Source organism: Lissotriton helveticus, chromosome 9, assembly GCF_964261635.1.
Source record: "Lissotriton helveticus chromosome 9, aLisHel1.1, whole genome shotgun sequence".
Taxonomy (NCBI): Eukaryota; Metazoa; Chordata; class Amphibia; order Caudata; family Salamandridae; genus Lissotriton; species Lissotriton helveticus.
The window spans coordinates 529473404-529498508 of NC_136070.1; the positions used below are offsets into that span (position 1 = coordinate 529473404).

A 25105-nucleotide genomic window follows, 5' to 3' on the forward strand; every position below is an offset into this window, starting at 1 on the left:
TGAGAGACCAGTATTACCTGATTGTATGCTTGCACCAATGGCCAGGATGTACCATGGGGACACACACATAGGCAGAGATGCAATGATAAGGTTGTTCAGACAGGATTGGTTTAATGCGAAGTTCAGGAACATAGCAGAGAATCTTTGCCAGAGATGCTTGATTTGTCAACGTATGAACCCTGGTAGGAAAAGTGTGGTTTGTCCTGGGAAAATTGTGAAGGCAGAAGGCCAATTTATCAGATTACAAATTGATTTCATTCAGTTACCTGCTTGTCGAGGATTAAAATATGTGCTTGTCATCGCCTGTTTATTTTCCAAGTGGGTAGAAGCATATCCAACCAGATGGAATGACAGCTTAACTGTAGCCAAACTCTTTTTAAGAGAGCTCATTCCTCGGTTCGGTTTTCCAGTAACGATTGAAAAAGACCGAGGGTCTCATTTTAATAATGAAATATTTTGACTGATTTGTGAAGCATTCAAAATTTAACAAAAGCTGCACTGTGCATATCGCCTAGAGGCTTCTGGAGTGGTAGAACAACTGAATGGCACGATAAAAGAAAGATTAGGAAAGATGTGTGAATCTATCAATCAATCAATCAATCAATCAGAGTACTTGTAAAGCGAGCTACTTACCCGTGAGGGTCCCAGGGCGCTGAGGGGAGAGGGGGGTGCTGCTACTGCTTGAAGAGCCAGGTCTTGAGGAGTCTTCTGAAGGCGAGTAGGTCTTGGGTCTCCGGTATGTGGGTAGGGAGGGTGTTCCAGGTCTTGGCGGCGAGGTAGGAGAAGGATCTGCCGCCGGAGGTCGTTCATTGGATGCCGGGGACAGCGGCGAGGGCGAGGCTGGCGGAGCGGAGCTGGCGGGTGGGGGTGTGGAAGCTGAGTCTGCTGTTCAGGTAGGCTGGTCCGGCGTTGTGGAGTGCTTTGTGTGTGTGGGTGAGGAGCTTGAAGGTGATCCTCTTGTCGACGGGGAACCAGTGTAGGTCTCTCAGGTGGGGGGTGAGGTGGCTGCGGCGGGGGACGTTGACGGTCAGTCGGACGGAGGCGTTTTGGATGCGTTGTAGTCGTCGCAGGTGTTTGGCTGGGATTCCTGCGTAGAGTGCGTTGCTGTAGTCCAGTCTGGTGCTGACGAGGGCCTGTGTCACCGTTCTTCTTGTTTCGGTTGGGATCCACTTGTAGATCCTGCAGAGCATGCAGAGGGTGTTGTAGCAAGAGGAGGAGACGGCGTTGACCTGCTTAGACATGGAGAGGGAGGAGTCGAGGAGGAATCCTAGATTGCGTGCATGGTCGGTGGGTGTTGGTGCTGTTCCCTGTGTGGTCGGCCACCAGGAGTCGTCCCAGGCTGAGGGGCTGGGTCCGACGATGAGGACCTCCGTCTTGTCCGAGTTCAGCTTCAGACGGATGCTCCTCATCCAGTCGCGATGGCCTTCATTCCCTCTTGGAGGTTGGTTTTGGCGGTGTGTGGGTCCTTGGTGAGGGAGAGGATGTTGTCAGCGTAGGAGATGATGTTGAGGTCGTGATGGCAGGCCACTTGTGCGAGGGGGGCCATGTAGACATTGAACAGCGTTGGGCTGAGGGATGAGCCCTGGGGGACACCGCAGATGATGTCGGTGGCTTCGGATCGGAAGGGTGGGAGGCGGACGCTCTGTGTTCTGCCGGAGAGGAAGGACGTGGTCCAGTCAAGAGCCTTCTCTTGGATTCCAGCTTCTTGGAGGCGTGTCTTTAGAGTGCAATGGCAGACCGTGTCGAAGGTGGCTGACAGGTCCAGGAGGATGAGGGCTGATGTTTCGCCGTTGTCTAGTTGGCGCCTGATGTCGTCTGTGGCAGCGATGAGGGCTGTCTCTGTGCTGTGGTTTCATCTGAATCCAGACTGGGATGGGTCCAAGATGTTGTTGTCTTCCAGGTGGCGGGCCAGTTGCATCTTGAGGATTTTCTCGATGACGTTTGCCGGGAACGGGAGCAGGGAGATGGGCCAGAAGTTCTTGAGGTCCTTGGGGTCCGCTTTGGGCTTCTTGAGGAGGGCGTTGATTTCGGCGTGCTTCAGCTTTCCGGGAATGTTGCTGTTTCGAAGGAGATGTTGATGACCTTCCGTAGTTGGGGTGCGATGGCTGTGTCTGCTTTGTTGAATACGTGGTGTGGGCATGGGTCAGACGGGGATCCTGAGTGGATGGAGATCATGACCTTGCGTGTCTTGTCGTTGATGTTGGACCAGGAGGTCAGGCGGTTGGCGCTGGTGGTGTTCACAGGGGAGGTGGAGTCTGGCATAGTCGGGACGGTCGTGGTGTTGAAGCTGTCGTGGATGTCAGCGATCTTGTGGTGGAAGAAGATGGCTAGTGAGTCGCACATTTCTTGTGAGGGCGGGATGTTGTTGGTGTTGGCGCTGGGGTTGGAGAGTTCCTTTACGATGCTGAAGAGCTCTTTGCTGTCGTGTGCATTGTTATCCAAGCGGTCTTTGAAGGAGGATCTCTTGGCTAATCTGATGAGGTGGTGGTGTCTGCGGGTGGCGTCCTTGTGGGCTGCGTGGTTGTCCGGTGTGCTTTCGTGGAGCCATGTCTTCTCCAGTTTCCGGCATGCGCGTTTAGAGTTCTGGAGCTCGTCGGTGAACCAGGTGGCTCTCTTGTTGGCATGGCTGTTGGAGGGTTTTTTGAGCGGGGTGAGGGTGTTGGCGCAGTCGTCGATCCACTGTCTGAGGTTTCGGGCTGCGGCGTCTGTGTTGATGGGGTCGGTGGGTGGGTTCTTGGCGAGGGAGGTGATCAGCTGGTCTTCGGTGACTTTGCTCCAGCAGGGGTGAGGCAGATGTTGGGTGCGGTGGTGCGTGGTTGGTTTCTTGAAGGTGGAATGGATGCAGCGGTGGTTGGTCCAGTGGAGTTTGGTGATGTGGTCGAAGGCGACGTGGGAGCCCGTGGAAAAGACGGGATCCAGCGTGTGGCCAGCGGCGTGGGTGGGTGTGGTGACGAGTTGTCTGAGGCCGAGGTTGCCGAGGTTGTCGATCAGGGTGGCGGAGTTGGCGTCGTTGTTGTTTTCGAGGTGGAAGTTCAGGTCCCCGAGGAGTATGTAGTCCGTGGAGGCGAGTGCATGGGTGCTGGCGGGGTCGGCGATGGAGTCGCTGAACTGAGCCCGGGGTCCGGGGGGGTCTGTAGATGAGTGTTCCTCTGAGGGTGGTGTTGGGGTCGGTGTGGATCCGGAAGTGCAGGTGTTCAGCAGTGTTGAGGGTGTCATCTGCGTGGGTGGTGACCTTGAGGGTGGAATTGTGGACGATGGCTATTCCTCCTCCGATTCTGTTGGCGCGATTCCTGCGGGTGATCTTGTAGCCGTCTGGGATGGCTATGGCGATGTCGGGTGCCGAGGAGTCGTTCCACCAGGTCTCGGTCAGGAAGGCCACGTCTGGGGCGGAGGTGTCGAGCAGATCCCAGAGCACGACGGCGTGTTTGCGTGTGGAGAGGGTGTTGAGGAGTATGCAGCGGAGGTGGTTGAGTCCAGTCCTTGGAGGTTTGGTGGTCCTGTCGCAGGTGAAGCTGCAGGTGTGGCAGGAGAAGGGTCGGTGGGTCCGTTTCGGGGCGGCCTGGAAGCAGGTGTGGTTTCGGCTGGCATTGAGTACGTGGAGGGTGCTGGTGTCGTAGTGGATTCGGGTGTTGTGGCGTTCGCGGGGTCCAGGGGTTCCAGCGCTGAGTGTGGTCCAGGCGCGGACGGGAGCAGAAGGGCTTGCCTTAGGCGCGCCTTCAGCACGCCAGCTGCGTGCGGCCGCTTCTCGGCCTGCATATGAGGTGGCTTGGGAGGGAGGAGCAGCTGGGAGGCGGGAGCGGGGAGGCGAATGGGTGTGCAGGGGGGGCGGGGCCGCAGGGAAGCAGCGGCGGGAAAGGGCCGGATCGGGAGCCTCGGGGGGCAGGAGGAACTGGCGCACAGGGCAGAGGGGAGGGAAAAACCCAGGAAACAAGGAGGCAGCAGGGAGGCAAGAACCAGGCAGTCAGGTGACGAGCAGCGGAGTGGGGGCAACCTGCCTGCGAGCAGGGTCAAAGGTCACAAAAAAGCGCTGAAAGGTCACAATAAACAGGGGGAAACGAGTGGCACAAAGGTTACAAGAAAGGGCAGAAAATGTCACAAAAAACGGGGGAAACGAGTGGCACAGAGGCAGAAAGCTCACAAGAAAGGGCGCAAAGGTCACAAAAAAACAGGGGGGAAACGAGTGGCACAGAGGCAGAAAGGTCCCAAGAAAGGGCAGAAAGGTCACAGAAATGTAGGGGCAGCTAAGCAACAGAAGGGAAAACGGGCAGGGAGACACGGGGGCCGCGAGGGAAGCAGAAGGAAAAAACGGGCAGAGAGACATGGGGGCAGCGAGGGAGAGAACGGGCACAGGCGGTGCTGTGCGGAGGGGGAGCGACCTACCTGGAAGGGTCAAGGGCCGGTCTCCTCACCGCGCAGTGGCCAGCCTATATGGGGAGGTCACAAGAATACAGGGGGAAACAAGTGGCACAGAGGCAGAAAGGTCCCAAGAAAGGGCAGAAAAGGTCACAAAAAACGGGGGGAAACGAGTGGCACAGAGGCAGAGAGGTCCCAAGAAAGGGCAGAAAAGGTCACAAAAAACAGGGAAAAACGAGTGGCACAGAGGCACAAAGGTCACAAGAAAGGGCAAAAAAGGTCACAAAAAACAGGGGGAAATGAGTGGACATCTACGCAATTGGAATGGCCTGATGCTTTACCTCTTGTCCTGGAAAGACTCAGAGGCATTCCAGACAAGAAAACAGGATTGAGTCCCCATGAAATACTCATGGGAAGGGCAATGAGGCAGGCATATGTGCCAGGACACAAGCTGTTAACTATATCTGATGATTTAGTGTTGGAGTACTGCAAAGAGTTGGCTGACCAAGTGCCTTCTATCTCTCACCAGGTTGGGAAAGACGCTGTGGCCAGACAATCAACTCCAGCACTTGAGATTGGGTAGTGATAAAAGATCACACCCGGGAATCTTGCATAGCACCAAGGTGGGGAGAGCCACACCAAGTGATACTGGTTACCACCACAGCTGTAAAGTCTAAGGGAATTCCAAACTGGATCCATGCCAGTCATACAAAAAGAGTAACAGAACCTGACGAAGTAGAGGCTGAAGGTTGCGCAGCTGAAGGGTCTCAAGAAGTTGATCCTGAAGTAGTTGACGAAGAACAACCGAGCACCAGTCAGGATGAATGGATTCCAGTAGTTGACATACCTGAAATAAGAATAACAACAAGAAGCCAAAAGTATTTAGATAGTCAGAGTGATAGTGAGGACAAGACAGGAATAGAAGAACACACAGAAATCAAAGCTAATGGTAATCTTGAGGAGGAGCAGATAAGGAGAGAGTAACATACTCAGACCGACGAAAAGCCCATCAGAACTCCTGTGTCTGAGGAGGGACAGATAGGTATTAGAGAAAACGCACAGGCAGAAGACAAACAAGAAATTTTAAGCCCTGAGCAGGACCAGACAGGTCTAGAAAAATTTGTTCAGGAAGCAGAGAAATCCCCAGGCCGAACAAAGCAGAATCCTGAACAAGGTCAGACTAGTATAGAAGAATCCATCCAGGCAGAAACGTCAACAGTAATAAGCCCTAGACAAGGTCAGATAGAGAGGATACCTGAAGACAACGAAAATCAAATTGTGCCACAACTCAAGGAAAACAAAAGAACATCTAAAGAAATTGAAAGCACAGTGCCAGCTAAAAGACTCAGAAAAGGTGATACTTGGCCTGGTTTTGTTAAAGGACTGAAATATCGCCTAGTCACAATAAATGAAGAGCCTGAACAAGTGGATGAAGTGACAAGTCAAACTGAACCGTTGACAAGTAATCAAAGAAGAAGAAGTACATGCTTGAAAAAACTGGACAATAAATTCAAGGGTCCTGAATGGGCTTATGTGATGCTTGAAGAATTTGAGAATCTGGAAATGAGTGATGAAAGTGATGAAGAATTGATTGCTGATCAGTCTATCGAAGAAGTGTGACCAACTTGAAATAAATTCATATTTACATTCTGTGTAAAGTGTACAAGGAGGGGCTAAGTTTCCTTAGCCAAAATGGCTGATACCAGAGTTACTGGAAACTCGAAAAGAAATTGTATAGAGACATGCTGTAGAATATGCATATGATAGTGATTATAGTATGGCTAGGATTGACAAAAGCAATACCTTACTTGATGGCTGCTAAACAGAATGACACTAGTATATATGGAAAGGTAGCTCACCATAAACAAGAGTAGATTTAGAAGCACCAGATGAGATAGAATTACAATATGGTAGAAATAGAAATGAGACGAATTTGAATGTATTTGCAGACCTATTAGTACATTATGTAGAGACAATGCAAGTTAGTGATTGCTACGTCTGTATGAAATTACCGACATCAGTAGCTGAAGGGGCTACTTACCATCATTTACCACTGACATATGGTATTTCATGTAGTATATTAACTAGTTTTTTTTATAGAACTGGAAAGTTACAGTATTATTATTCTAATCTAGACGTAATTTTTTCTGAAATTCCTATACACAGAAAAATGAATCCTGTCCTTAGCAGTAGAGACTCGCAGTTCATGGGTGAATATTTTCTAACAATGAAAACAATAGATATAGCTGAAGCTTATAAAGACAATTTAACTTGTAGATTACATGAGGAAAAGAAAATATTTTTGAATTTAGTGGAGAAAAGGAGACAGGATTTCCACAGAAAGGCCACTGAACCGAAACCCCAGATTCCCAAATGGGCTGAAAGGGAAGAATTTATGGCAACTGACAAGACTCATGCTGCTATGTCTTTGGATTTTGAAAAGAAGGGGAAAACCTGTCTCCATAGGTTGAAAACAGAATATAACCATGTATTCATCGGTTCCAGTGAATGTGAACCCAATTTCCTGATAATTGGGGGTTGGGGACTGAAAGGGGGAACTGATCCAGTATTTCCTGGACTCTATTATATTTGTGGGAACAAAGCTTATTATAAGCTGCCTGATAATCGGTATAGGAGTTGCTATTTCGGAATAGCATTCTCAAAGGTATACCATGTAAAAAGAATCACTGGAAGCAATGAAAATGATAATGAACTAACACAACATAAAAGAGCTAGTTTTTCTGCGCAAGCGGCTGCCACATCTACGTGGTGTGACGTCTTTCGCTTCTGGTGGGAATGTCTTGCATCTGCACACTAGTGCCAAGATGGCCGCTTCATGTCTCACACATTAAAGCACCTGCTATTGCTTCAACTAAATTTTGTTCGTTCTGCTTAACTATTAATGCTATAGTTAAAATGAAGTAATGGGGTTAGAGTAGAGATAAGGGGTATACAGTGCATTCATTTATTTTTGTAATCTAATGTGTCTCTCTTGGATTTTATTAATAGCTCGTATTTGGGCCTAAGGGTGACATGAACAGCCATATTGAAAACCGCTCTGAGCATGAGTCGAGTACTTTGAGAGACCTCAAGCAGTGGCATCGAACTGGTGCCAGTGACTGTCTTTCAGGCAATGTGCGTGGGAACCACGAATTTATAACCTGGGAAAGGAAAAGAACTCAAAACTTTGTATATTAAAATAATATTGATGGGCGGAATACAGACATGGGAAAATAAATTATGGGCGGGAACATTGATCAACTATATTAAATTAAAATGACCTCATCTTAGTATGGTGTGATGACCTCTCCTCGTATTTCTGACCAATCACTGAAAGGGGAACACATAGATTTGCAACAATTAGGGGGGGGTAAACTGCCCAGAAAATGGTATAACTAAGGTAGGCTTAGTTAGAGAAATTGTCCGACTTGTCCGATTATCTGACGTGTCACTGACCAACGTATGCTGTATGAGATCGATAGCAGAGGTGCTGGCTGAGCACTCTGTCAGAAGAATCGGAATGTTGCTGAGGGAGAATTATCGATTACCCAGTCGGGGTACCTAACTGCTGTAGAGAGGAGTGTGACGCTGGGGTTGCACTAGGGGGGGTTACCTGTCCTGTTCTGTACCTGTCCTGTCCTATTGGCACCTGATTAGTCGGTGGCCTTTTCTTTACCCCAGTCTGTGGTTAAGATTGGTCCTTACACCATTCTAGGTAAATATAATCTATGTGGTATGTCCTTGTGCTATTTTCCTTTCTCACCCTTCCCAGGTACCAATGTCTAAAGGTGTTACTATGATTTCTTGAAAACTTTATGTCCTATTGATTATATTCTTACTTGTAAAATTTCTGGTCACTGTATTGTGGCCGCTGATTCACCAAAAATTTACATAGATTACAGGAAAGGTAAATTATTGAAAATCTGCTACCAATTATGCTAACTCCCTTTTCGATCCCTAGGACTTATAGCATAGGTGACAAGGATTGGTAAGTCATAGTATACAGGTATAAGTCCTAAAAGTAATTAAAATCCTGATAGGCTGTAAGTAGAAGCATGATCACTGGTTCAAAGGTGTGAATGTTTATGGGCCCAGGTGAGTATGGTAAATTGAGCTGGTAATCCTGCGCGCCATCAGTGGCTTACAGTGCAGTGGTGTAGACTGGAGTGGCATACAGTGGAGTGGGGTAGAGTGTTATAGTATGCAGTGAAGTGACGTACATTGGAGTGGGGTCCAAAGGTATAGCATAGAATGAAGTGGCATAGGGTGGAGAGCCATACACTAAGTTAAGTTTAAGCTTGTATATTTATATAGAGAGCCTTATCACCCATAAGGGTATTCAGTAAGTATGGGCGAATTTTGCAAAATGGCAAATAATTCTGTGAGTTCGCGGATTTTCCCGTGAACTCGCAGATTTTTTTGCCATTTGCACAAATATGTGACCACATGTGTCTGTAACTTTGCCACCACGCCGAAAGGCGCCGAGGTCCCTCGAGTGAGCTGTCCATCATAGTGAGGAAAGGGCGGGAAGACGTTGCATACCCTAGTGTGTGTGTGGTGGGGCCAAACGGGCGGGGCTTCTACGCGAGTTCACATGCCTCTTGTTTATAAAGGGTCAGAGACCCATCAGAGCGCCAGATGAGGAGAAAGCAGCCTCCTGGTCACAGGAAGTACACGGGGATTGCGATCGAGAAACTCGTGGATGCAAAGACCTCCATCAAGGATTAATCTAATTGTAGGTGGTAGATATGGGGAGGAAGCACACCTGCCTAGCCTAGACCGTGCTCACTAGTTGTTTGGGCTGATTATAATGCGTGACTAAATTTGAGCTTCAACTCAGGCATGCATGACTTAGTTGTACTTGTAACTATTCTCTGACCCTGCCTCAGGCCCCCGGCTGTTTAGGGTCAGGACAGGGTCAGAGAATAGCTGCAATTTCGCGAGATTCGCAGATCACAAAATTGCCAAAAATCCGCAAATTCCGCGAGCGGAACGGATTTCGCGCCCATATTTGGGATAAAGGCATTGTCCATGGGTACGGGGAGATTACGTGATTTGCCCAGAATCACAGGATGTTGAGCCGATGCTGAGGCTCGAACCCGGAACCCCAGCTCCTGAGGCAGCAGCTCTGGACGCTGTGCCATATCCTCTCACTGGAATGGTATAGAGTGGAGTAGCATACAGTGTAGTGGCATACAATGGAATACCGGAATGTAGAGAGTTGTAAAATGGAGTGGCATACAGTGGAATAGCGAAGTGGTGGACAGTGGAATGGTGTAGAGCGGAATAGTGTATAGTGGAGTAGCATCCAGTGGAGTGGCATACAGTGGAGTGGCGTATGGTGGAGTGTCATTGACTGGAATGGCATAAAGCAGAGGTGTGTACAGTGTACGAGTGTATAGTGTAGTGACGTACAGTGGAGATGCGTACAATGTAAGAGTGTAGAGTGGAGTGGCATAGAGTAGAGTTTAGTACAGTGGAGAGGCATAGAGTGGAGTGGCATACAGCAAAGAAGCATAAAGTGGAGTGGTGTACAGTGGCATGGTGTATGGATGTATGTTAAATTTAGCAGCAATGTAAATTATGGTGTGAAAAGTAACGCAAAATAAACATGTGCGCTGCCTTGCATTTCTCCAGATTTACCAATCAATGCAGGGCAACGCATTGTGGCCTTGCACTGCTTTGTAAATCTTAAGTATTGAACTGCCCATGCAACACCCTGCTTGACCCACAGGTACTGAAATCCAACAATACAGCTAGGCCTTAGTAATATTTTAGGCCATAGAATACTGCTGTTACCTTGCAGTGCACCGTGGTACATGGCAGTAATAAGCCAGTATGTGATAGGGTAATAGCCATTTTTAGGGAATGAAAAGGTGGCCATATTACTTTTACTACACTTTGGCTGTGATAAGTTTAAAGGCCTTAGATATAGGTAAATAGCAGGTCCCTATCTATGAACATTTTAATAAAGTGGTAATAGGTAGCAACATTTATTTATATTTTTTTATTTGAATATTTGTATTAAATATGTTTCCATTATTCTACTAGAGGAGAGAACATAAGTGTAACATACCCCAATGTTAATTTCAAAAGATCCACAAAAGCAGTAATTACAATGAAAATTGCTATTATTACATGATGGAATATACAACTAATCAGATGCAGTAATCACAAGGGAAACAGTGCAAAACATAAAAAAGCATATTCATGTCGACTAGTCTGTTCCAGTATCCCATAGTTCCATATACTTCAATCACATCTCAGGGGCAAAAGAGAGACTCAGGGGACAAAGCCAACATGCAGATAATGCTTCCCAAGAAAAAAATACAAGAGATAGAGAATTCATATGAAAGAAATCATTTAACACAGTTTATGGAAAGGAATATAATGAAAAAAGGCCTATGCCTTTTCATTCCCCCCATATAGATAAATGTGTCCCAGCCCATATATGAAGAGTGGCCCATATCTGTTCTTCCCTTTTCCCAGCTGTCCTGACTTTTCAGATATATAAATTATATTCTAGAATTTAAATTGATAGCAAATGGCCATTGATGAAATGTCGGGGGATGTGGATCACGCCATGCTGAAGGTAAGCGGATGTGGATAATGGCCTTAGCTATAAAAACAAAAACATTTTTTTTAAACTGCCCTCACCTCATGAAAAATGTCATTGTGTATACCCAGTAATATTAATTGGCGGGTCAAAGTAATGTCCAGGGACAGTGCAATTTCCATAAATTCCAGACAAGAGCTAAACATATGCCCAGGTCTGCCTCTTGGCTTTGACAGCGGGCAGCAGACAACAGCATTCCCTCCCCATTTAGCAATTTTGGTCATCGTATAGCATAGGTCAAAAAGTGTTTTAAAATGTTGCGCCTGCAATCCTGCGACTTAACTTCAAAGACTCATAAAAACAACATTCAGTAGTATCCAGTTTCCTCTGCCATTTGCTGACGTGTTTTTCCAAATCATCAGGCTTGACACCATTCAAATATTCATACATTTGGCTAATAGTACATCTGGACTTATTCCCCCGATCTTCATCGAGGTTCACTTAACAAATCCGGTCAGCTTCCTTCTCTTTTTTAAAAGAAAGTCACAAATCTGAATATAGTTAAAGACTTCCCTCTTGGGGGAGGAGCCGCGCCAGCGACCAAGATGGCCGCTTGAGCATCGGCTCCGCCGGCCGCCACATCCTGACCGCCTATCCGGCATACTATCCTGTACCCCGTCCCCACTGTCTTGTGGGGGACCGTCGCCTGAGTCACTAGGCGAAATTTGGATTTGATTGCCTGCTCTGGCGTCCGAGTATCGTCGTCGGAAGAATTGGGGCCTACGACCACGAAGACCGGGACCCCGGGTGTGCCACCATCCGGGGTGAAGTGCGACAACATCGGCTGCTGAGACCGGAAGTGGCCGGTCGGTCCCTTGTTTGCTGGGCCCGGGTGGCGATCGAAGCTTCCTTGCCCGCTCTGCACTACCCTACAGACATTCGCAGCAAGACTCTTCTTCGCTCGACTGAGGAGTGGTGGGTTTCTCCTGCGTTTGCGGTTGTGATGGCGTCACGGGACCCGGACAGGAACCTCCCGAAGGCTCAGAAATCGCACCGTCAGGTCCAGTCGAATCGGATCGACAAATATGCTGTCTCAAAGGGATCCCCGTCGGATGCGAAGCGTCCCCCTTCTGGAGGCCCAGAGGGGGACCCAGCCGGAGATGATCCGACCATGAAGGAACTGATGGCGGCCATCAGGGGGTTCAATCCTCTTTGGGGACGATAGACGCTAAGTTGGACACGGTCTCTATCGAGGTGGGTCTTGTCCGGGCCGACCTCAACAAAACTTCCGAGAAGGTCAAGGACCTGGAAATAAAGACGGGGAGCCTCATCGAGGATGTGTCGGAACTTCAAAAGGTGGTGTCCGATCTCAAGGTGGCCCATACCCACTTCGACCAGAAGCTCGATGAGTACGAAGGTCGGGCACGCCGGAATACCATTCGCATCTTTGGGGTTCCGGAGCGATCGGAAGGGGATACCCCGGAACTTTTTGTCGAGGATCTCATCCTGAAACATCTTCAGCCCAAGGGTCTGAGGAAGTTTTTTACTGTGGAGAGGGCCCACAGGGTGCCCGGTAGTCGCCCGAAAACCGGGGCACTTCCGCGTCCCATCATAGCCCGTGTCCTGAATTTTCGGGACAGGGACGCCATTTTACAGTCCGCTAGATCCTCGGGCCCGCTGGCCTACGAAAACGCTTCCTTGCTGTTCTTCCCTGACTTTACCCGGAAGGTGGAGAGGCAGAGGCAGGGATTTGTGACAATCAAAAGGAGACTTCGAGATCGGGACATGAAGTACTCGATGATGTACCCGGCCCACCTCCGAATTGAACACAAAGGCAAGACGTGGTTCTTCGACTCTCAAGAGGTGGTGGCGGACTGGCTTGATCGACTCGGGGACCCTGGTCCCGAGGGACATACCCAGGCGGAGGACGGCGGCGGATGAACTGTTTGGCCTAGGCAACTAACATTTCCTATCATCGATGTAGAGGGCTTGACGGGGGGTTTGTTACTCTTCTCTTCACCCCCTCTGCCATTTCTCGTTTCTGTTTACTGTATACGTTTTAGAAGGGGGGGGAATTGGTAGGTCTGGGTGGTGGGGGCTGGCGACCTGTTGTAAGGTCCTCCTCCATTTTCTACTTTTAGATCTTAGTTAGTGGGGGCGACAGGCACATTGCGAGTTGGGGATGTGTACACGTTACATGCAGGGGTGCAGGGTGGGGGGAGTAGTGTTCGGGAGTTGGGGGGGTTGGGATGTTGTTTTGTTTGTGGTTTGTGACCGGTGTATGCTATGGGACCCTTTGAAACACTCTTGCTTTTCAATGACTGATGGCTTCCTCTAAACAGGGCATGGGACTCTCGGTCCTTAGTTGGAATGTTAATGGCCTGGGAGACAGAATAAAGCGCACTGCCGTGAATCAATTTATCAGACGGCGGTCACCCGATGTTGTCCTGTTGCAGGAGACCCACTTGCTGGGGAAACGCTGTATGGCTCTGCACAGGGGTGGCTATAAGCTGGTGGCACATGCTGGTTTCACCTCGGGCTCCAGGGTGGTGGGCATTCTGGTTAGAAACTCACTCCCACTTACGATCCAGTCTACTTGGTCTGACAACCGCGGTCGTTACGTCGGTGTCTCTGGGGTTTGGGAGGGGAAAACGGTCTCGTTTCTCTCTGTCTATGTCCCCCCATCGCTGCAGACTGACACTTTTTGTGACTTGGGCCGGGTGTTTCTTGCTTTGCCTATGGGCCTTATGGTGATCGGTGGTGATTTTAACGCCGTTATGGACGGTGAATTGGACAGGCTCCCCTCCCGTGTGTTGTTGCCCTCCCGAAGGTGGCTGCCTGATTTCCTCTCGGTTTCGGGTTTGATTGATGGCTGGCGCTTGTGACACCCGGGTAAGGTGGAATACACACACTCGTCTGCGGCGCATCGTTCCCTTTCTCGCATTGACTATGTATTGTTGCCGGCGGCCAATGCGACCGCGGTCAGCGTAGTGACACACTTGGTGCAAGGGGTCTCAGACCACTCGCCGGTTTGGCTGCGATTGTGTGTGGGGCGGAGGGACGTGGGTAGGATTGCTCTCATCCCCGCCTGGCGCTTGCGAGACCCAGTTGTAAAGAGGGAACTGGAGTGTGTCACCAACAGTTTTTTCAGCGAGAACGAGGGCTCGGTCGCTTCCCACTGCTCCTTATGGGAGGCGTATAAGACAGTTGTCAGGGGGGAGGTTCTTTCCCTTGTTGCCGAACAAAAACGGAAGAGAAGGGCTGAGCTGGATAGGGTGGAGGCAGAGCTTTTGGCCTTGGAGACAGCTGCCTCCTCTGGGGGCGACCCGTGGGCGGTTCACCGCCTCGGGCTGCTCCGGGACGAATACAGAACTTTAACTAGGGATACAGCCAGGGCGCAGCTCGACGCCACTCAGGATAGGATCTACGAACACGGCGATAAGGCCGGGAAACTGATTGCTTGGCTAGAGAAGGGCGACTGGGGCTCTAGGCTGGTCCCGGAGCTGCACGTTGCTGGTTCTGCGGACACGTCGGACCCCCAGATGATTGTAGGGGAGTTTGCCCGTTATTACGCTGAGATTTACACCTCCACGGGCGCGTTTTCGGAAGCTGACAACTCAGATATGTTGCGTAATATTCTCCTGCCTGTGTTGTAGGAGGTACCTGGACTCCGCTCTCACAAACGACGAGGTGGCAATGGCTATTAGGGGTGTACATTCCGGTAGGGCCTCTGGCCCTAACGGTCTCCCCATTGAATGATTCAAACCTCATGCCGATAGACTAGCTCCGTATCTGAAGGACATGTTTGTAGAGAGGTTGGAGCGTGGTCAGTTGCCTTACGACCAGCGAATCGCTAATATAGTCGTCATTCATAAGGAGGGTAAGCCTCGGCTGGACTGCTCTTCGTATCGACCTATATCGTTATTGAATGTGGAGCCCAAGGTGTTGGCGAAGCTGCTCGCTACGCGCCTTGTGAAGGTCATCTCCGCCCTGGTCCATCCCGACCAATCCGGCTTTATGCCCAGACGAAATACTGCCCTCAATCTTAGACGCCTTCACGGTGTTCTGGCCAGCGCATCTTATATTCACGAGCCCGCAATATTGCTGTCCCTAGACGCCACCATGGCTTTTGACTGTGTGGAATGGCCCTATCTTTTTGCGGTGTTGGCTAACCTGCGATTCGGCCCCGGCTTCATCGGCTGGGTCCGCCTCCTTTACTCTGCCCCCTGGTCGCGTGTTGTCGTGAACAATCATAGATCCGGTGACTTTTCTCTCTGGCGTGGTACCCGTCAGGGGTGCCCCCTTTCACCGTTGCTGTTCGCTCTGGCCCTGGAGCCCCTTGCGGCCTGGGTGCGCTGGGACCGCTCCATAAAGGGATTGCGCTGGACCCCGGAGTGGGAAGATAAGATCTCGCTTTATGCGGATGATATCCTGTTGTATCTGACTTCCCCCGGGCATCATTGATCGTGTTTATGGACGTCCTCGCCATCTTCAGCAGGTATTCTGGCTTCCTAATCAATTGGACGAAGTCGGTTTTGTTTGTATTGAGCGGGACCCCGCCCCGAGTGCCCGCGGACTGTCCCGTACGGGTGGAGACGACAAGCTTTCGCTATTTAGGGATTCATATCTCTTTAGATCCCACAGTACGTCACCGCTTAAATTTGTTGCCCCCCCTGGCTCGGCTCCGGGCGGACTCGGCTCGGTGGAAGGCGTTGCCTCTCTCCTTGCTGGGTCGCGCCACTCTTTTTAAAATGATGGCCCTCCCGCGCTTTTTGTATGCTCTTCAGAATTCTTTTGATCCTGTGCCCCCCTCGTCCTTTCGCGAGATTGAGTCTCTTCAGCGCGGCCTTCTGTGGGAGGGGAGGCCGCGCATAGCACTTTCTAAATTGATGCTTCCTTGGTACGATGGTGGAATAGGCTTGCCGAATGTTCGCAAATATTATTGGGCGTCACAGCTGGCTCCCATTAATCACGCAATTTATGCATCCCCGGCTGATCCGGGTTACGCCATGGACCGGGGTCAGCTGCCGGGGGGTGAGTTTACCCGAGTGTTGTACGCACGGTGAGGCCGTTTCCCGCTGCATGGGCCAGCCTTGTGCTCTACGAGAGTGTGGCATGAGGCCAATGGTGCCCTTCACTGGCTGGACGTCCGACCTGGTCCACGCCGTTGTGGAGTTCTGAAAAGCTCGGGATGCTTTGGAAGTCGAAGGGGTTCGATCGGTGGGACCTGATAGGCATTTCTCAGATTAAGGATATATGGGGAAAGGACAGGATATTGACCTTTGAGGAGCTGCAGGCCAAGTACCAGTTTGTGATACTGAGCCGTTTCGTTACCTTCAGATTAGCCATGCATTGAGCGCGGTGGTGTCCGGCGGGGCGGAGCTCCCAGAGGCCTCCCCGCTGGAGGATCGCCTGCTTGATGGCCTCTTACCGACCAAGGCGATCTCCCTCACGTACCGTAAATTGGTCAACCATACGGACGACCCGCTGGTGCGCCTTAGCGAGCAGTGGGTTGCCGATGGCCTTGTCCTGGATGATGAAGATTGGAGGGAGGCGGTAGCCTCCCCTAGGGAAGTGACGGTTCCCATGAGGCTCCGCTTGGTTCAGCTTCGGATCTTGCATCGCTCTTATGTAACGGGCCTCGGCCTGCAGAGGATGGTACTGACTGAAACACCTGATTGTCGCTGGGGATGTGGGCTGCCGGGGTCCTTCATGCATATTCTTTGGGAGTGCCGGGAGGTCCGGGTGTTCTGGACCCGAACACATGCAAAGATGAGTGAAGTGTGGGAGATGCGAGTTGATCCCGAGGCAAGGCGCTGCTTGTTAAACGTGTGGGAACCCACGGACCTGCCGACTCATGGTAGGGTGTGGGTGACTCTAGCGTGTGCGATCGCCAAACGCAACATTGCGCAGCTTTGGGGGGCGGCTCGGGCTCCCAGGGTTGGGAAATGGATGGAAGATCTTAATTGGTGCATGTTTCGGGAGAAGTCTGTGTATGTCTCGAGGGGGAGACCCCAGAAATGGGTCAAGGTATGGAGCGCATGGAATGCATATCGTGGAGATATCTGTGAACCAAGCGATACAAAAGGGGATGATGGACGGAGCGTTTGAGCAAATCAAACACTTACCCCCAGTCAACTGATCTGGGTTTAATCCATCACCATTCTTTAGCCCACTCAGCCACCCCATTTCAAACATGGCTATATGCAAATCAGTCTGACCCTGTGCCTCATGGGAACAGTACAGCCCGAACTGCCAAGCCATGTCTTCCATGGACCGGAAACAAGCATCCTGGGACCGGTTTCGGATTCATAATCCTCATCAGCCAGGCTATCTTGAATCCAGTGGCCAAGTGAGCAAGGGACTCACGTCTGGGCATACCCTGCCAGACATAGGGTGAGCAAAGCGATACAAAAGGGGATGATGGACGGAGCGTTTGAGCAAATCAAACACTTACCCCCAGTCAACTGATCTGGGTTTAATCCATCACCATTCTTTAGCCCACTCAGCCACGCCATTTCAAACATGGCTATATGCAAATCAGTCTGACCGTGTGCCTCATGGGAACAGTACAGCCCGAACTGCCAAGCCATGTCTTCCATGGACCGGAAACAAGCATCCTGGGACCGGTTTCGGATTCATAATCCTCATCAGCCAGGCTATCTTGAATCCAGTGGCCAAGTGAGCAAGGGACTCACGTCTGAGCATACCCTGCCAGACTTAGGGCGAACAAAGCGATACAAAAGGGGATGATGGACGGAGCGTTTGAGCAAATCAAACACTTACCCCCAGTCAACTGATCTGGGTTTAATCCATCACCATTCTTTAGCCCACTCAGCCACCCCATTTCAAACATGGCTATATGCAAATCAGTCTGACCCTGTGCCTCATGGGAACAGTACAGCCCGAACTGCCAAGCCATGTCTTCCATGGACCGGAAACAAGCATCCTGGGACCGGTTTCAGATTCATAATCCTCATCAGCCAGGCTATCTTGAATCCAGTGGCCAAGTGAGCAAGGGACTCACGTCTGAGCATACCCTGCCAGACTTAGGGCGAACAAAGCGATACAAAAGGGGATGATGGACGGAGCGTTTGAGCAAATCAAACACTTACCCCCAGTCAACTGATCTGGGTTTAATCCATCACCATTCATTAGCCCACTCAGCCACCCCATTTCAAACATGGCTATATGCAAATCAGTCTGACCCTGTGCCTCATGGGAACAGTACAGCCCGAACTGCCAAGCCATGTCTTCCATGGACCGGAAACAAGCATCCTGGGACCGGTTTCGGATTCATAATCCTCATCAGCCAGGCTATCTTGAATCCAGTGGCCAAGTGAGCAAGGGACTCACGTCTGAGCATACCCTGCCAGACTTAGGGCGAACAAAGCGATACAAAAGGGGATGATGGACGGAGCGTTTGAGCAAATCAAACACTTACCCCCAGTCAACTGATCTGGGTTTAATCCATCACCATTCTTTAGCCCACTCAGCCACCCCATTTCAAACATGGCTATATGCAAATCAGTCTGACCCTGTGCCTCATGGGAACAGTACAGCCCGAACTGCCAAGCCATGTCTTCCATGGACCGGAAACAAGCATCCTGGGACCGGTTTCGGATTCATAATCCTCATCAGCCAGGCCATCTTGAATCCAGTGGCCAAGTGAGCAAGGGACTCACGTCTGAGCATACCCTGCCAGACTTAGGGCGAACAAAGCTCACTTTGCCACTGGAGTCAAGCAAGCCCAGCTGAAGACGGCTGTAATGCCAGAAACCGGTCCTGGGAAGCTTGATTCCTGTCCAGTGACGACAAGGCTTGGCAGTTCGGGCTGGACTGTTGCCATGAGGCACAGGGTCAGACTGATTTGCATATGGCCATGTCTGAACTGGGGTGGCGGAGTGAGCTAAAGAACGGTGATGGATTAAACCCAGATCAGTTGACTGGGGGTGAGTGTTTGTATTGTCAACGCTCCGTCCATCACCACCTTTGGTTTTTCTTTGTTCGCCCTAAGTTGGCAGGGTATGCTCAGACGTGAGCCCCTTGCTCACTTTGCCACTGGAGTCAAGCAAGCCCGGCTGAAGACGGCTGTAATGCCAGAAACCGGTCCTGGGAAGCTTGATTCCGGTCCAGTGAAGACAAGGCTTGGCAGTTCGGGCTGGACTGTTCCCATGAGGCACAGGGTCAGACTGATTTGCATATGGCCATGTCTGAACTGGGGTGGCGGAGTGAGCTAAAGAACGGTGATGGATTAAACCCAGATCAGTTGACTGGGGGTGGGTGTTTGTATTGTCAACGCTCCGTCCATCACCACCTTTGGTTTTTCTTTGATATCTGTGAACCCCCCGCATTGGAGCCATCGCTTGTGGACCTGGAGAGTTCTTAGGTCTGGACTTTTTACTATCTGTCATGTACTGTATAACGCCTAATAGTCAATGTTGGATCTTGCGCTTGTGGTCTTTGCATTTCGGTCACTGTTTGTATGTGTTTTTTGTTTCAATAAAAAGAATTAAAAACCAAAAAGACTTCCCTCTTAACCAGTCCGTAATCCTGCTGCAATTCTTCACATGATGCAATTGTGTCTCTTGTGTAAAAATCCCCTAGTCTCCTAAGCCCCCAGGCCTCCCATCTAAGACAGCAAGTGTCCTGGAACAATGAGGGAAGACAATTAGTTCCCCATATATATTGGGGTATAATAGTTGAATTTCCCTAGTCCAATTCTTTTCTTCATGATTTCCCAGATCTTAAAAGCGTTGCTAAGGGTCTTAAACTTAACTTTATGAAAATAGCTTGGTTAAATTATATTTAAAAAACACATTTTTACCTTCCTCCCCAATAAGTAAATCATAAATGTTGGGGAAATTCTCTACAACATAGTTTCCTACACACCCACAAAGAAGAGGTCTCATTTATTGTGGAGCAGCGGCCCACTGATAAAGTTTAAAATTGGGAAAGGCCCAACCACCTCTTTCCTTACTTAGCGTCAAGTATTTAGGAGCCCTTCTGGCTTTAGCATAAAGCTGCTAACCATATCTTCCATCATTTGAAACCATCGATTTTCAAATTCAAGTGGGATCGCCCTGAAGAAATATAACACACTGGTTTAGGGAAAAGGCAGATTGTTTCCCGAATTCTAAGGCTTCTTTTTCCACTTCCCACATTGATGCCGTTGGATCGGATGTCACAACTGCAAAATCTTTGGCATACGCCAGGATCTTAGTGCTCTTGCCATGAAATCACATAGGCTTGATGAGAGCGTTAGACTCCAGAATCCTGATCAAGAGATCTACGTAAAGGGCAAACAATAAAGGAGAACAGGAGCCTCTCATGATTCTGATGGGGCACGACTGCACCCCCATTATTTGAAGTCGAGCAGCAGGGTTAGGATAGGCAGATTGAATCGCCCTGACATAACCTCGCCCTATTCAAAATAATGTCATACCTGCCCAAAGAGAGTCCCAGGCAACCCTGTCAAATACTTTCTCTGTGTCTAACAGGGCCAGAGCCATAGGTTCATCTGAAATCGCTGCAGCATCAAACTTCATTATAACCCAGCTGATATGATCCGTAGTTCCTCTACCTGGGAGAAAGTCATGTTGCCACCTTGGCAATAACTTGGCACAGCCTTGTTGCTGGGACTTTTGAATATAGCTTAGTCTCAGTGTTAATTAATGTAATGAGCCTATAAGACCCCAGGTCCTGCGGAAACTTCCCGTTTTTGGGTAACACCACTATATCAGTCACAGCCCAAGATTCAGGTATCTGTTGTCCCGTTTGCACCTTCTGGAATAACTTGACCAAATCGGCACCTAAATCTGAACAAAATACTTTATAAAATTCTAGTGGAATTCTATCCACCCTGACAACCTTACGGAAGGGGAGCTCCCTGAGGGCCGTAAATATGTCATCCTTGCTGAGGGACATCAATAAAATTCCTATCTTCAGGGCTGACTTTAATTCAAAAAATGAATCTGAGCTATTACTCAATCTCTTTATCATCCTTTGCCCCCTTCACACCATACAATACGCTGTGGAAGTCTTGAAACACTTCACAGATTCCCCCAGGGTCAGTAACAGAGTGCCCCCCTGTATCGTTGATATCAGTGATTTCCCCATATGTTACTCTCTGCCTGGTGCGCACAGCAAGCAGATGACCTACACGCTTGCTTTATTCATGGCACTCCTTTTTGAAAGACAGATACTTTTCTGCCACTTTATTTGCAGAGATGCTGTTTATGGGCGATTTAGCTTGGGTGACATTTTGTTGGACTACTAGTAGATCATCACCTGAGGCACCAGCAATTAGTTGAACCTCAGCATCCTTTAACTCCCTATATAGTCTTTTCAATATCTGAGTTTGTGCCTTCTGGCAGATAAAACTAAAACTGTGTGCCTCTTCCCTGACTCCTGCGTTAAAGACATCCCAAACTATTCTGGGGGGGAGGTGGGAAGGGGCACTGCTACGATTGCGATCTAGAAACTCCGGAATCCAGTTATTCATACAGGCAATAAATCTCTGAACATGGAGTAGACCTTTTTCGAATGGCCAGGCCGGCATTGACCCTACGCTGCTAATATTCGGTATTTCAGTGGCCAAGGGATTGTGATCAAACATGACTGTTGAGTGTTTCTCAGTTAATATTCCCTGAGCCAAACAGCGGGATACCAAGAAATAGTCCAAATAGATGTATTTTCTATGGGGACCAAACAAAAATTGCATCCAAAGTCCAGCGCATTATTTTTATGCCTCTAAGATGCTGTAGTGCCAAAAAGGCGCAAGGCTTTTGGCCTGAATAACAGTTAACTGCTGAATCAGGTTGACCCACGGGGAAGTTAATGCTCAGATGCCCGCACATTATATTTAGGGTCGGCCATAAGGCCAATTCGAGCAAACCGACATTCAGAGACCATCCATCTGCCATACGTGTCAGATGAGGATTGTTTAGAGCTGCAAATATTTTGGCGGACTAAGATGGCCACCCCTCGAGTATTCGTGCTCTGTGTCATGCATGCTCCTGGCACAAAACCCAAAGATTCAAGCACCATTTTCCTCTAGCACCTCTATGTGCGTTTCTTGCATACATAAAATATCAGCCCGGAGAACTTCAAGATCTTCAGCATTTGTTCAACTTTTTACATTATCATTCAAGCCACAGATGTTCACAGATGCAATAAGTATCTACATTACATAGGTCATAAAGGTAGTCTGAGTTATCTAGTGACTTCTGCAAAATGACTTTACCCTCCATCAAGACTGGGCTGCCCACTGGAGAAATGCCAATTAGGATTGCTTAGTTTTTCTTCCTCCTCTTGTGTAGTGCACCCCACCACATCCCAGCACCTCCTCAGTGACCCCCCCCCTTTTGACCCTGACTAGCACCACCCCACTCTCCGCCCTCCCCCGCACTCTGCCCTCAACCTATTATGAGAAGCAATCAGAACACCACTGGCCTGAATGATGGCTCCCGTGCTCAAATTCCTCCCCAGCTCCAGAGCTCTAATACCTGTAATTCTTGAATAGACCATAAAAGAGTGTGAGACGTAAGAAAAAGAGATTATTGCTTGAAACCCCAAAGCATCACAAATAGGCAAATATGTCTCTGTCCCAAATGCCATTTTTATCCCGAAATAGACAGAAATACATAAATCAAAAAGAATTAATGTGTGCAGAATTAAGCTGTACAAAAACATTGCTGAGACATTATAGTTCAGGCAGTACCCACCTGACAGTTCACTCATGCATTCCTTGGCCTTAATCTCCAAAATAAAAACACAGGTTTTATTGTTAAAGACAATCTTAAGGTGGGTGGGGTTCATCAAATATGCCTCAGTGCCTAATTATCTGACATGGCGTAATAAGCTGTCTGACCCTCCATCTCCTTTGGACTGGTACGTGACATGGCCTTGCAAAAAAAAGAGTGTTCATCAAAGTTTCTCTTTGCGTCGGGCTGAGTTTTCTCGAAAACAACTTGCCGGAGCAGAAAACACCCAAAGTGTACAATGATTGCTCTCGGCCTACTAATGCTTTCGGTTTGGGTGGAACTCGCTTTCTTTATCATTAAGGGAAATCGATGTGCTCTCTGAATTTCTGATTCCCATTCCAGGCAGCCAACTCAGGAAAAGCCCCTTTGAGCAGGTTTACCCTAAACCCCCTAACATCATTGCCTTCAACCCTTTTTTCTAATCCACGAAATCGCAGATTATTGTGTCTCTGCCTATCCTCGAAGTCTTCAAGTTTCCATTGTATATCTGCAATTTCAGACCCTTAAGCATCTGATTGGGCCTTCATCATCCCCATATCGGTTCCCAATGTTGCAGCTCTGTTTTCTATAGAAGTTATACTCTCTCCGATCTCAACAGAAACTTTAGTGATTTTCCTTAGCGCACCCTGCAGCATCTTTGTGGGCACCATAGCCTTCCGGCCATCAGAGCGAGTCTCCTCCTGGAGTTCGTTAATTGAGCTATATATTAGCTTCAAAGATGGCTCTTCTGCAGTGTCAGAGATCTCCATTCCCAAATAAGTCTGACTTTGGCCCTGACTTTGACCCTGCAGCTCCATATACACATGCTTTCTTGTGGAGTAATCCCAAAAATGCAGAGGCTGACAGTTTATTAGTTATCCACCTTTGGGCACTTTTGACTTTCGGTTTGATCTTTGGACTTTCTATTTTGCTTCGCTCGTCTAATCATAATGCCTGGCCTGTCTGGAGACCTGCTTAAAGTAGTACTAGAGGCTGACAAACAGCTTCCGTCTTCTGACTCCCCTGGGCTGGAGATGTTGAAACTATCAGTGAGTGAAAATAACTTATCTACCAGTGCCAAAGTCTTGAAATCTTTATTGTGTGCTTTGGCTGTACGGGGCCTTCTTCAGCCTCTTTTGCACAATTTGACCCTGTCAGGTTAGGGAGAGGAGGTTTGTCCCCCCAGAAGACTGCATAATGAGATTTTCGGTGTTCCCTGTGAAATTTAGGCCAGTCCACTTATTGTGCATGACATGAACATCTAGGCATATGCCTAGAGTGTTACTGTTCACACCACTAAGTGAGAGCAGAGTAGATTGTAGATTAAATGCCCTAGGAAACTTCAACACCAGTCATTATTCCCTTCATTTGGATACCATAACGTAGATGGTTCAGTGGCTGTCCCCATACAACTATTCATTCCTCACAAGAGAATTCTTCCTTCATCAAAGCATGCCGAGACCCACCACTGACCTGGGGATTGAGCTTTGCTGCCATGTGGCAGGATTGCAAGAGGGGCATGCTTTGTTGAACACTGCATCCCCCTTCTCCCAGGGTAGCAGTTCCTGATTCACCAACTGGCTCCAGCCCTAATTCTGAATCCGCAATGAGACCTCCAGTGCGAGCCGCACTAATATTGTCAGCTGCTTCATCATAGTCTACCTGCTTGGCCAGGGGCTGTGCATTACAGGCATTGCAGAGGAAAAAAACTATGTGATGGGGGGTGTGATCTGTGGGTCAGTTCACAATTGCCTGTGTTCAACTCAGCTGTGGGTTGAGGATCCATATTCTTGATATTTTTAAGACCAAGATTCTTTCCCACTCCGTTTGCACCATCACTCCTATCCTGATTGAAGCAGGGCAGACCTGAGGGGCGCAGTGCCGCCATTGGATTCTCTGCCAATCAGTCCCGGTTCATCCATACACTTTTCGGCAGCATAACTCTTGCCAGGGACACTCGCACCGCAAGCCACCCGGACCTCAAAAAACTGGGGTGCATACTGGGCCCAGCACACTATAGTATCCTTACAGCATGCCTAACCTCTCGGACTACTGCTGCCGTATTTGCCCATCAAGCTAAAAAACCCAGCATATTTGCATCCTCGCTTGTGGCCATGCATCTGGACACTGACTACAGCACCTGCATATATCGATGAGTCCCATCGAGCTCTGCCACACGCCGTAGACCTCATGCGTCGACCTGGAACTAGAGAGGAGTGAGCCAAAATGTGACTGCTCACACAGATGCCATCTTGCCTCTCATTCAAGCACAGAATGAAGTGGTGTACTGTGGAATGGTGTAAAGTGTAGTAGCATATAGTGGAGTAGCATCCAGTGGAGTGGCGTTTCCATGGAGTGGCGTAGACTGGATGTGTGTGCAGTGCAAGAGCGTAGAATGTAGTGGCATAAGTGGAGTTGCGTAGAGTGTAATAGCATACAGTGGAGAAGCATA

At 49.1% G+C, this 25105-nt stretch overlaps 1 protein-coding gene across 8 annotated transcripts in view; it reads right to left on the reverse strand.

Annotated features, from left to right (window-relative positions):
- The window catches only part of LOC144781502 (uncharacterized), a 121736-nt gene that overhangs the window by 77933 nt on the left and 18698 nt on the right, over positions 1-25105 (reverse strand). Inside the window, exon 1 of one of the 8 annotated variants that reach the window (XM_078660387.1) lies at positions 5081-5201. The exons of the other annotated variants lie outside the window; for them this stretch is intronic. The gene's annotated coding sequence lies outside the window, so the exon portion shown is untranslated. Of the gene's footprint in view, positions 1-5080; positions 5202-25105 lie in introns of those variants that run through there. 8 annotated transcript variants of the gene reach the window in all.